General features: G+C 43.7%; 1 long non-coding RNA gene across 1 annotated transcript in view; it reads left to right on the top strand.

Moving 5' to 3' along the window:
• Positions 1–9,135, top strand: part of LOC116399873 (uncharacterized) — a 24,630-nt gene extending 15,495 nt beyond the window's left edge. Inside the window, exon 3 of the long non-coding RNA XR_004213867.1 lies at positions 8,964–9,135. This is a non-coding gene — a long non-coding RNA (uncharacterized LOC116399873). The remainder of the gene's footprint in view (positions 1–8,963) is intronic.
• The last annotated feature ends 1,333 nt before the right edge of the window (positions 9,136–10,468 follow it).

The following is a 10,468-nucleotide window of genomic DNA, read 5'->3' on the forward strand; positions in this document are numbered from 1 at the left end:
GTGTGTGTGTGTGTGTGTGTGTGTGTGTGTGTGTGTGTGTGTGTGTGAATGAATGCACGTCTGTTCCTCTCCTTGTAGTCTGTGTATACGAACACATACTTTTTGTTAGGGTCGAGGTTTGATGATGCCATACTGTCCCAGTCTTTCTGAAGACTCCACATTAACACTTGAAGAACCAACAGAGACCAAGGCGTATGATACAGGATGTGTGAAATGTTCTTTATGAATCGTTCTACTTGTGTTGATATTGAAAGTGACAACAAGCTTGTAAAAACTACACTCACCGCATATAGATCATTCAATGGATTCACAGATTATGAACATTCATTAAAAACAGATATGTGCATCAATGGCGGTCCTCGTCAACAGGAGAGCTGTATATAAAAGTACAAGCTATTTAGTAATGTTGACAGTGCAGGTTTTAGTTATATAGCCCCAATACTATATATTTGTCGTGGCCCAATCAATGCTTGATATTTGAGGCTGATACAGATTTCAATATTTGGGACTTTTAAAAAAAATCAATGATATATCGACATAAACACTTGTGTGTTAAGCATAAACATTCAGCTGCATTATGATGCGTTCACGCTCCATTCAGTACAAATGAGTATTGTGTGAAGGTACATTTTATATATATATATATATATATATATATACACGTATATATAATATATATTATATCATGATGTGTTCAAATGTAATCTTGTAAAATGTACTTTTTGGCGAGAAACTGGAATACATCCAGTTCTTTAAGCAGATGTTTAATACATATAATAGAGAGAATATGACCCGTTTAATCTTCTAACTGATGATGCCAAAATTTCCATTTAGAATTGTTGACCATTTACACTGACTTGGGGACTGTTGAAATCATTTTTCGGGGCTGTTTTGTGTATTTACTATTGCTCCTTAATAAAGCAAAAGTATTTTTAATCTGATTACCCGATTAATCGATGGAATAACCGGTTACTAAAATAAGATATAGATGCTATAGAGTATGTAATTGGAACACAGTCTAAAGGTCCTGATAACAGTCCTGACTCAATAGACCACTAAGTGGTCTGATGGACTAACTTCGACAGCTCATTTCCACAGAGTAAATGATGTGTGTGCCCCTTTGCATTCTCATCACTGCCATCAATGTTTGTAGTTTGAGGTAGAAAACACAGAGTGAAATACATCAGCATATGAAACCACAGTAAAAAGGATACAAATTACTGTAAATGATTCTTTACAAGAGTCTGAAAGTGTTGTGTGTCTGATGTTGGAGTGTAGCCCCACTGACTGACTGTATGTAGAAATACTGCTCTCTTTACGCGTCAGAGTGCACTTGGGTCTGGTCTGCGTCAGCTGTCAACCGTCCTCTGGCAGGTCGGGCCAGAGCCGTGCCATCCTTTCTGTTATCGTGAGCACGTGGCTTTCTAGACAGCCGGGCCTGCTGCTTCACTTGGTGGACCTAATCTCCGGGGTCCTCCACATGCTCATTTATCCACTGACCAGGGTTTCAGGTTAATGTTAATGTTTTTTTTTCCTGGCGTGTCGCGCATTGGTGCATTTCTTTCAGTGACGGAGCTTTGAGTCCGATTCCCAGCATCTCTCCCCCCCTTTCCCCGAGAAGCTTTGAAAACATGATAAATGCATCGGTGAATATTTAGCTTTTGGAGCAAAAGCAGACGCCGCACAACTATGCGGTTTTCACATTCACTGAATGAAAACATTGGCGTAGCTCCTACATGCACATCTGTGTCTTGTTTTGGTGTGAAGTCTTCCCAGAATGCTACAGCATAATGGACTTACTATTAGTCCAAGTCACCCTAATAGCTTAATAACGGGGGGAGTTATTTCTCCCGATTCTCGTGAATTCTTCAACAAATGGCGTATAATTGTGAACCTGCTGTCAGGCTCACTACGCTGCCATCATCGCCCTTTCTCCCAACATTCTCTCTTATTAGAGAAACACAACTAGCTTTGTTTTGGGGATAATCACTTGGGCCTATAACACATTTACAAAGCTTTTTGGGTCGCAACAACCCCTCTGGGGGTTTGATGTAAGTGGCACTTAGGCGCGCTACTGTAGCTAATCAGAAGGATTTATAGAGTGCATCAACAAGGGGCTGGAGGACCGAGGAATGTTTGCTGGCACCCCACTGCAGGTGTTACAGAACCCCCCCCCCCCCCCCCCCCATTTTCATTCGCCATGTCTTTCTTTCTGTCGTCCGCTGATGGAAGGCAGCTGGAAGACCTCGCTTGTTCTCCGCTCATTGGGTTAAAAGGGGGTTCTGTTGGTGGAGCACATAATGCTGGCAGCACCACCCTCCTCCTCCTTACTCCCCAGTCCGGAAAGTCCTCCACGTAAAGCTTTGATAATTACATTGATCTTGAGGCAGGGAGGGGCTCTTTACGACCTGCTGACACATTCAATCACATTTCAGCATGGCCCCTTGCTAAGGGCTGCTGTGTTTTTTGCATATTCCAAGTTCATGTTCAACTGTTGGCACTTTGTCTGGCGGTCTGGAGTTCTCACATGGTCCTGACAGAGAGGGGTTAGGGATGGAGGAGGAAGCAAACAAGGGAGGGAGCAGTGTGGATGGGTCGTTGATCAATTGAGAGACAGTCAGAATCTCCAAAGACTACAAGATCCAGATGTTGTAACCCCCCCCCCCCAACATACACCCAACCCCATCATGTCTACTGTACGTACTGCTAGCTCTCGTGTTCGCAGCGTCGTGCTCGGCGCCTCTCCGTTTAGTTTTCCAGGCTAAACACAGGAAGTCATTATTAGGCTCTGCTTTATCCGAGGAAACGTATCGGTTCCCTCACACCCCTCCCTCCTCTCCCACCCTCTTTTTGACTCTCCACCCGGTCACGTCTTCGGCCTGGGTTGAGTGAACGCAACAGCGGGCCAGAGCTAATGAGCTCGCTGTGATCTTAAAGAGCAATGCCATCTATAGGCATTCAGCCCAGCCTGGTCCACAGGCCAAACACTGAACCTGGAAATGGGATAGTAGGAGAAGAAAAACGTTCCTGTTGTCGTCGCTTGTGTTACGTTTCCAAAAGCAGATATGGCATCCAAAAATATGAGTGTTATGGATGAGGATTTTTTTATGGGATATTCAGCCAAAGAGAAGCAGCTCCAAGCTGGGCTCACTGTAGAGAGGATATAGCTGGTGAGGACCAGTGAGCAAACGCCGACTTGTCCTCCGATGCTAACAGAAAGCTAACAGCGTGCAGAGTCTGCATATTTTTCAGTTTAGGTGTAAGAATATTTCGTTCTTGACGTTAAGCAAATTAATTTAGTTTATCTGTCAGATGTTGTGAAATTGTATTCTGGTACATGTAGGCACAGCACTGCAGCAAGACAGATCAGCTGTGGCGGTCAATAAAGCTCACACTGGGGCATTTATTTCTTCACCGGACTACATTTACCATCAACACGGATTGGACATCCACATAAAAGATGAAGAATTTTATTTGGAGAATTTGAATCAGATTATTCGCTGGTTTTGGCCTCAAGAAGAGTCTCAAGGCAGTCCAGGTAGTGCGACTCAGGAGTGTCAATCCAGAGAGAAATGGTTAAATGAAAGTGAGGGACGAGACCGGAGGATGGTCTCACCTTCCCCGCTCCTCTTTCTCCTCCTAACACCCCCCCCCCCCTTCACTAAGTAACCTTTGGCATGAGAGGTCAGCCTTGTGCTCCAGCAGCATGACCTTTGGTAATGAGGAGGGCAGGTTAGCGGGCGACCTGGAAGCGCTTTGTCCGCCTCTCCTGGGAATACAAACAGTGACACCACCAAGGCACACAGGACCAGCTGCACGGCCGCCGCCTCGTGTGCCCCGGCCCGCTCCGACACCCATTTGCCCTTTCACCGGAGAAACAGAAAACATCAACGGAAGATGAATCTCTGTGACTGATTCTCCTCAGGTGTCGCCTTCCCATCTTATCAGATTCTACGGGTCTTTGAGAAAATGCTGCTGTCTGAAAATGTATTCAGAATAGGAGCTTTAGAGTTAACTTTGCAAATAGTTTTCATGTTAATAAGTTATTTATTGATGATATCAGATGACACATTAACTTGACATGAACACAAGTAAACTCTGTGGTCGGAAAAGTGGAATGACTCATTCAGTTATCCGATCGGACAAGTGATGAATAAATGTTATTTGTATCTGTATCAGGAAGAATATGGAATCAGGAGATTATTATTATATTGTAATTCATTCCCATCATGCTGCTCAGAGTAATCACTGTCACCGGCTCTTCTCTCTCTAGCACAGTCCTGCTTATAACGGAGCTAACAGCTAATGGAGGGACGTTGCATTGAGTTACATTATGGCGCGTTCAAGCTCCAAACAGTAAAAATGAGTTTTGGGTGAAGGTCAAATGCAATGTTATCACGATGTGTCCAAATGTAATCTTGTAAAATGTAGTTTTTGGCAAAAATGATGTCCTGCTTGGCTAAATTACGGAGCTAACAGCTAACATTAACAGAGGGTACATTGAGTTACAGAATGATACGTTCAAGCTCTATTCAGTCAAAATAAGTATTGAGTGAAGGTAAATTATAATGTTACCATGTGTTCAAATGTAATCCTGTAAATTAACGTTCTCACAGCAATACTGTATAAAATACATTTAGACAGAGAATGATGTCTCGTTAAAACTAAAGGCTGACTTGATTCTAAAGTTCATTCATCCCTTTTAACCCCAACTACCTCATCCTGTGATCTTTCAATTAGTTTAGTCCGCATTACCATAGCCCGTCTATCCTTGCTGTTGCCATTTACTCTCTCTGTCTCTGTCTCTCTCTCTCTGTCTGTCTCTGTCTGTCTCTCTCTGTCTGTCTCTCTCTGTCTCTCTCTCTCTCTCTGTCGGTCTCTCTCTCTGTCTCTCTTTCTCGGTCTCTCTTTCTCGGTCTGTCTCTCTGTCTCTCTCTCTGTCTCTCTTTCTCGGTCTCTGTCTCTCTCTCTCTGTCTCGGTCTCTGTCTCAGTCTCTCTGTGTCTGTCTCTGTCTCTCTCTGTCTTTGTCTCTCTCTCTCTCTCTCTCGGTCTCTCTTTCTCGATCTCTCTCTGTCTCTGTCTCTCTCTCTCGGTCTCTCTTTCTCGGTCTCTCTTTCTCGGTCTTTTGTGTCTCTGTGTCTCTCTGTCTCTGTCTCTCTCTCTCGGTCTCTGTCTCGGTCTCTGTCTCAGTCCCTCTGTGTCTGTCTCTCTCTGTCTCTCTCTCGGTATCTCTTTCTCGGTCTGGGACTGCAGATGCAAATTAGCTTAAGCTACAATCTGGTACAGTGCATCGAATGGAGACATTTATGTTTAAACTGTACATGGTCCCTTTTAAATAAATTAAATAAATAAATCAAATCTCTCTCTCGGTCTCTCTCTCGGTCTCTGTCTCTCTCTCTGTCTCTGTCTCTCTCTGTCTCTTCTCTCTCTTGGTCTCTGTCTCTCTTTCTCTCTGTCTCCGTCTCTCTCTCTATCTCTCTCTCTCCATACTCCACTGCTTTTATCATTGGAGATCTACCGTGTTGATATCCCTATGTCATTTGATACATGCTTTTTTTTTGGCATGTAAAATCCGAATGGTCCCGTATGAGCTCCTGTGTGACTTTCAGAAGCAATTTACATATCTGGCATGAAACGGAACAGCTGAAAAAAGACACAAGTGGAGAGAGGAGCGGGTAGATGCTTTTTGGCTGCCATCCACCAAGTACAAAGATTGCTAATCTTCTTGCACAGCCCACTCCATTTCTCTTCTTTTTTTTGTTCATTGACTTTGAAGCACAATGAGAAAAAAGGGCATCCTTCAATGCTCTTTAAACTGCTCTCAGTATTTCACTAGTATGACACCTCATTGACCCAGCAGTGGAAAATATCAGGGAGGGCCAGAGAGAGTGAGGGAGAACGAGCACACAATGGCGAAGCGGCGTTGATCTCCTGTTGAAGCAAAGTTTTATCTCGAGGCTGCTTCAGTTTGACCCGATCACATCGTGGAGCGAGAGAGAGTGCGATCTCTGGCTTTTCACGCTTTTCATTTTTTTTAACTTGGAAGCGGCACAGTTCCGAGGCCACTTTGATCCCTTACAAATCGGGAGAGACTTCCGTTTGTGCAGAAAGAGGCGGTAAGCCCTTTGGAATCCCGTAAGCAGGCAGTCGTTCCTGCGAAGTACAACACAACATGATCTTTGGAAATGATAAAAAGAGCGGGGATCAGGGTGCGCTCAAAGGTTGTTGGGAGGGGATGAATTCATCGTCTCGATAGCCAGCGATTGGCTGGCCGCTCATCATTCAGACAAAACAAACAAGCGAGGAGTGACGGCCTTTCATCCGTGAGTCCTACGTGGTCGTTAGAAAACATAGTTCCGTGACTGATTGGAAGTGTATGGATGCTTCGTGCCATTACACGTTTGCCGCTTGTTATGAATAAGGGTTAGAATACGTGAGTGTGTGACTGACATGGAAAGAGCAGTGTGTTACATGTCTGCAGGACGCTGGGCGACCCGGAGCCAGAGGTGCGGGACTAAAGCCGACTTCACCACTGTCTCTTCTGTCTGGAGACGGCTCTCCATCTGAGGAAATGAGTCTACGATACACAGGCATTGCTCAAATTCCTCCCCTTGTGTCATCGCCGCTAAAGCAAATAGTGGCTTAGGAGGGAAAGGATTCCGCCACTGAATCAACAGATTTTTTGCGTCCTCGCAGGCTCAAAAGGGAACATTTTCAGAATTGTGGAGAGGCAGGAATTTTGGGGGGAGTAGTTCCTTTCAGTCCATTATTGGGAAACAAACCAGTTTCAAAGCTTTGTGTCTTTGCCTTTTTACACTTAACGTTTTGAAGAGGGGGTTCGATATTGGGAGGGAGAACTCTGGACTCCAATCCCCGGCTTTTGATTGACTCCTTTGGAAATGAGAGCAGACTGTGACTCGAGCCATTGGATTAATTGGTGCGCACATGCTCGGCCATGGGCTCACCACTGACCTGGGGTAGATGGGAATTGTCGGCGAGATGGTTGCATGCGAATTAATGAGGGTCTTTCTGGGACTAAACCAGCATGAAGGCTTGGGCCTTTCCACTCCAACACACCGATGCCTCGTGTTCATAGTAAGCAACACTGAAGGACAAAGGAAAGAATCCACATTAACTATTCTCTATTATTCTGAAGATATTTCTTGTCTTATTTGGCTTCGTCCTGTTGATCCCTCTTTTATAACCTCCTCCTCATCTTCAACAGTTCCTTCAACAGTCCTGGTGTTTTCATTTCTTGTAGGAAACCATTCCTTCCTTTAAAGATAGTGACGTTCGTTTAGCTATTGATTAGTCAGAAATCATCAGTCAAAATCTTTTCTAGGACTTTTTGAGGACTTTGTTATCCAAGTCTGTCACTTCTTTCAGGGTCATGACCCCGACTTTCCAAACATCCTCGGTTTCAGGCTGCGATGATCTGCTGGAGATCCCTTTTAACTCAAAAAGGGATCATTTCAAGAGCAAAAAATGACTGTATAGCGTCTTCTACAAACATGACCTTTCCGAAGGGTTCCGAAGACATTTGGAACCCTGCTCTACATAGAGGAAATGACAGTACTGTGTAAAATATACTACAGACGAGAGTTGCATCAGATGTCGTAATACCCCCCCGCCCCCGCCAATTTAACTCATATGTTTCAGTCATGACCTGCTCTTGCAACTTGCTGATCTGTGATCTTTAAAACACTATCGGAGGCATTTCATATTGATGAGGTAAATTCGTACTATGTGTACCATATTGAACTCAGTCCCTGCAACCCGAGGTCGTTACTCTAAATTGGCTGAAAGTCCCTCCTCTCCTCATCTGTCCACATTTGAACTCCCTCTGTTGCTACCACTCTCTTCATCTTCTCCCTATCGACGCACACCTTGGTAATTGGTGATGTGGACCATATGTCGGCTTTGAATGGCCTTCTGTTCTGTAGAGCCGTTTGACATACTCAAGGAAATATCATAACCTTGTTATTAGGCTACTGGTACTTTCCTAGACTGGCGTCACAGGCGGGGGGGATGAAGTCCCCTGATTCTTTCACCTCTTTCATCCTCTTCACCACCTCCAGCCTTTTTTATAAAATACTGTCAGTGATGTCCCGTCACCTTTAAGTGACCTCCTCAGACCTTATTCAGGGACTGAGGGGAGCCTTCAGTGGTGTGATCTTTCAGGTGGAGGGTCAGTGTGTTTTGAAGGCTTTCGTTCGGCACTTTGGCTGTCGCCATCTTGGTTTTTCCTAATCCAAAGTGACACGAGGGGGTGGAGCTAAGTAGGGCTTGGCCATTTAGAGAAAATTTAAATTTTGACCTAAATACCACAATATTGATATTGCAAAGACACTGTACGGTTGACCATTGGTGCTTTCACAAAATATTTACACAGTGAGACCTTTGAAAAGTAAGAATTGGTAATGTGGATATAATGATTAAATGGATGAAGTATAGAATACTCTAGTAAGTCTGTACTGTAGCCTCTAAAACAATAATCACGACACCGATTTATTATCGATATAGCCTTAGAGCTAAGCACTACCGAACGCTGAACAAGATTTTTTTGTTTAGGGGACCAAAATGTTAGTTATCTTTCATGAACTGAAGACTCACTGAAGGGGTTGCCACGCCCTAAAGCATACCCTGCTTTATTCTTCTCCTCCATCACTTGCTTTGCAGGCTACTGTTTGAAGCTGGAAAGCTTTGAATTGCTTGTTTCCAGAGGATTTTTATGTAAAATGAGCAATATATATATATACAGTACATATATATTTTGTCCTATTTTAAAGTACAAACGCAACCGCTGAAGTTTTACTTTCTACATTCTTGCTCCAGTGCTGTTGATCCTTAACTCCAGTGCAGCAGAATCTTTGTTTGCCAAGTCTTGGTCCTTGGTTTTTAATGTATTGTGAAAAAGTAAAAAACAATGACTGATGAGTCTTATCTCTGTGTCTCTTTACAGATGAATGTGTATCTGTGAGGAGTTTGAGAGTCTGAGCGCATGAACAGATGCAGAGCATGATCCTTTGTCATCCTACAGGTAAGGCATGTGATACACGAGTTATGGTGCGTTCACACCAAACGCGGCGCGAATTATTCGCGCGAGTAGATTACATACAAAGTCTGCAGGCGAATTCGCGATGGCGCGGCGCGATTGACGCAAATCGCGTCAAACGCCAAATCGCCCCAAACGCGTGAGTTGAAATTTTTCAACTTCGCCGAAATATTCGCGTTACGCCCCAGCGCGATAGCCTATCAAGCATTGAGATGTTTCTCCTGTCATTACTGACTGCTGTTATTGAATCAGGAAATACTCTAGCCGTCTGTGTTCACCCAGAGCTCTACGATACCTCATATCAATAGAGACCGGACCAAACTATGTGTACAAATATGTGTGTGTAAACTATATGGTACAAACAATGAATAGACGCTGCCGTATTTACGTTTAGATGACGTTATTCTGAGTATTGGTGGAGCTGCTACAATGTTAGCATAGCCTAGCACCGATCCGTCCGAGCTCCATTGAGAAGACAAGTACAAATCGGCATCATTACGTAGTTATTTTGGAGTCCCTTTTTGTCGGTGTATTGCCGTTAAATCACAGCCAAATCAGTTTATGTTGTGTTCATACAGCTGTAGTAAACAGCGACGTGTGGCTTGCTAGACACAGTGAATACACTTCGATAAAATCCACGGAGCTCCTCTGGACAATGTTATGAACCAGACATGACGGCGTTTAGTTTCCCGGGATATCTGTGACTTTCACAACACGTACTAAGCAGAAATAGGGGTTATTTTTGCCATGGTTAATGGCGGACAGTTGAACGGCTTTCAGGGCGATAAACCACGCCCCCTCTCCGGCGCGTCCAGCGCAATTCACGCGAATGAACACAAATAGTCCCCGGCGGCGCGAATGACGCGAATACGCGTTTGGTGTGAACACGGCATTACTGCATCATCTCCTCTTGAAACACATAATCGACATCATGCATACAGTCATGATGGACACATTGACGACTGCTTTTTGTGGCCCATGCTTGGACCTTACAGTAGATCACATTGTCCACAGAAAGGTGTAACCCAGTGTTTAATGAATTAAATACATTTTTAGCAACACACTTATAATGTGTTATAATCTGCTTATTGCACTGTATAATCATAATTATAAGCACTCATAGATGTACATAATGCTTTAAAGAGATAACCATAAGCATATTATAATGACTTAAGGCTCATAAGGATCATAGTGTGTTATAGTTCCCATAGTTGCAATACATTAAAAATATTTTTTATAACGCATTACAAGCATATTTATAGTGCATCATGATGTGATTATAAGTTACTCATTGTTTGCTTTAAGTAAAGTAAAAAAGTCTCATTAAATCTATGCAACGACAGCTCACTTTACCGACCCCCCCCCCCCCCTCATCAGTACCTGATTTTTTGTGTTGCCATCTGTAGGATAGA

This window comes from Anarrhichthys ocellatus, unplaced genomic scaffold (genome assembly GCF_004355925.1).
Source record: "Anarrhichthys ocellatus isolate YVR2014 unplaced genomic scaffold, GSC_Weel_1.0 scaffold133, whole genome shotgun sequence".
Taxonomy (NCBI): Eukaryota; Metazoa; Chordata; class Actinopteri; order Perciformes; family Anarhichadidae; genus Anarrhichthys; species Anarrhichthys ocellatus.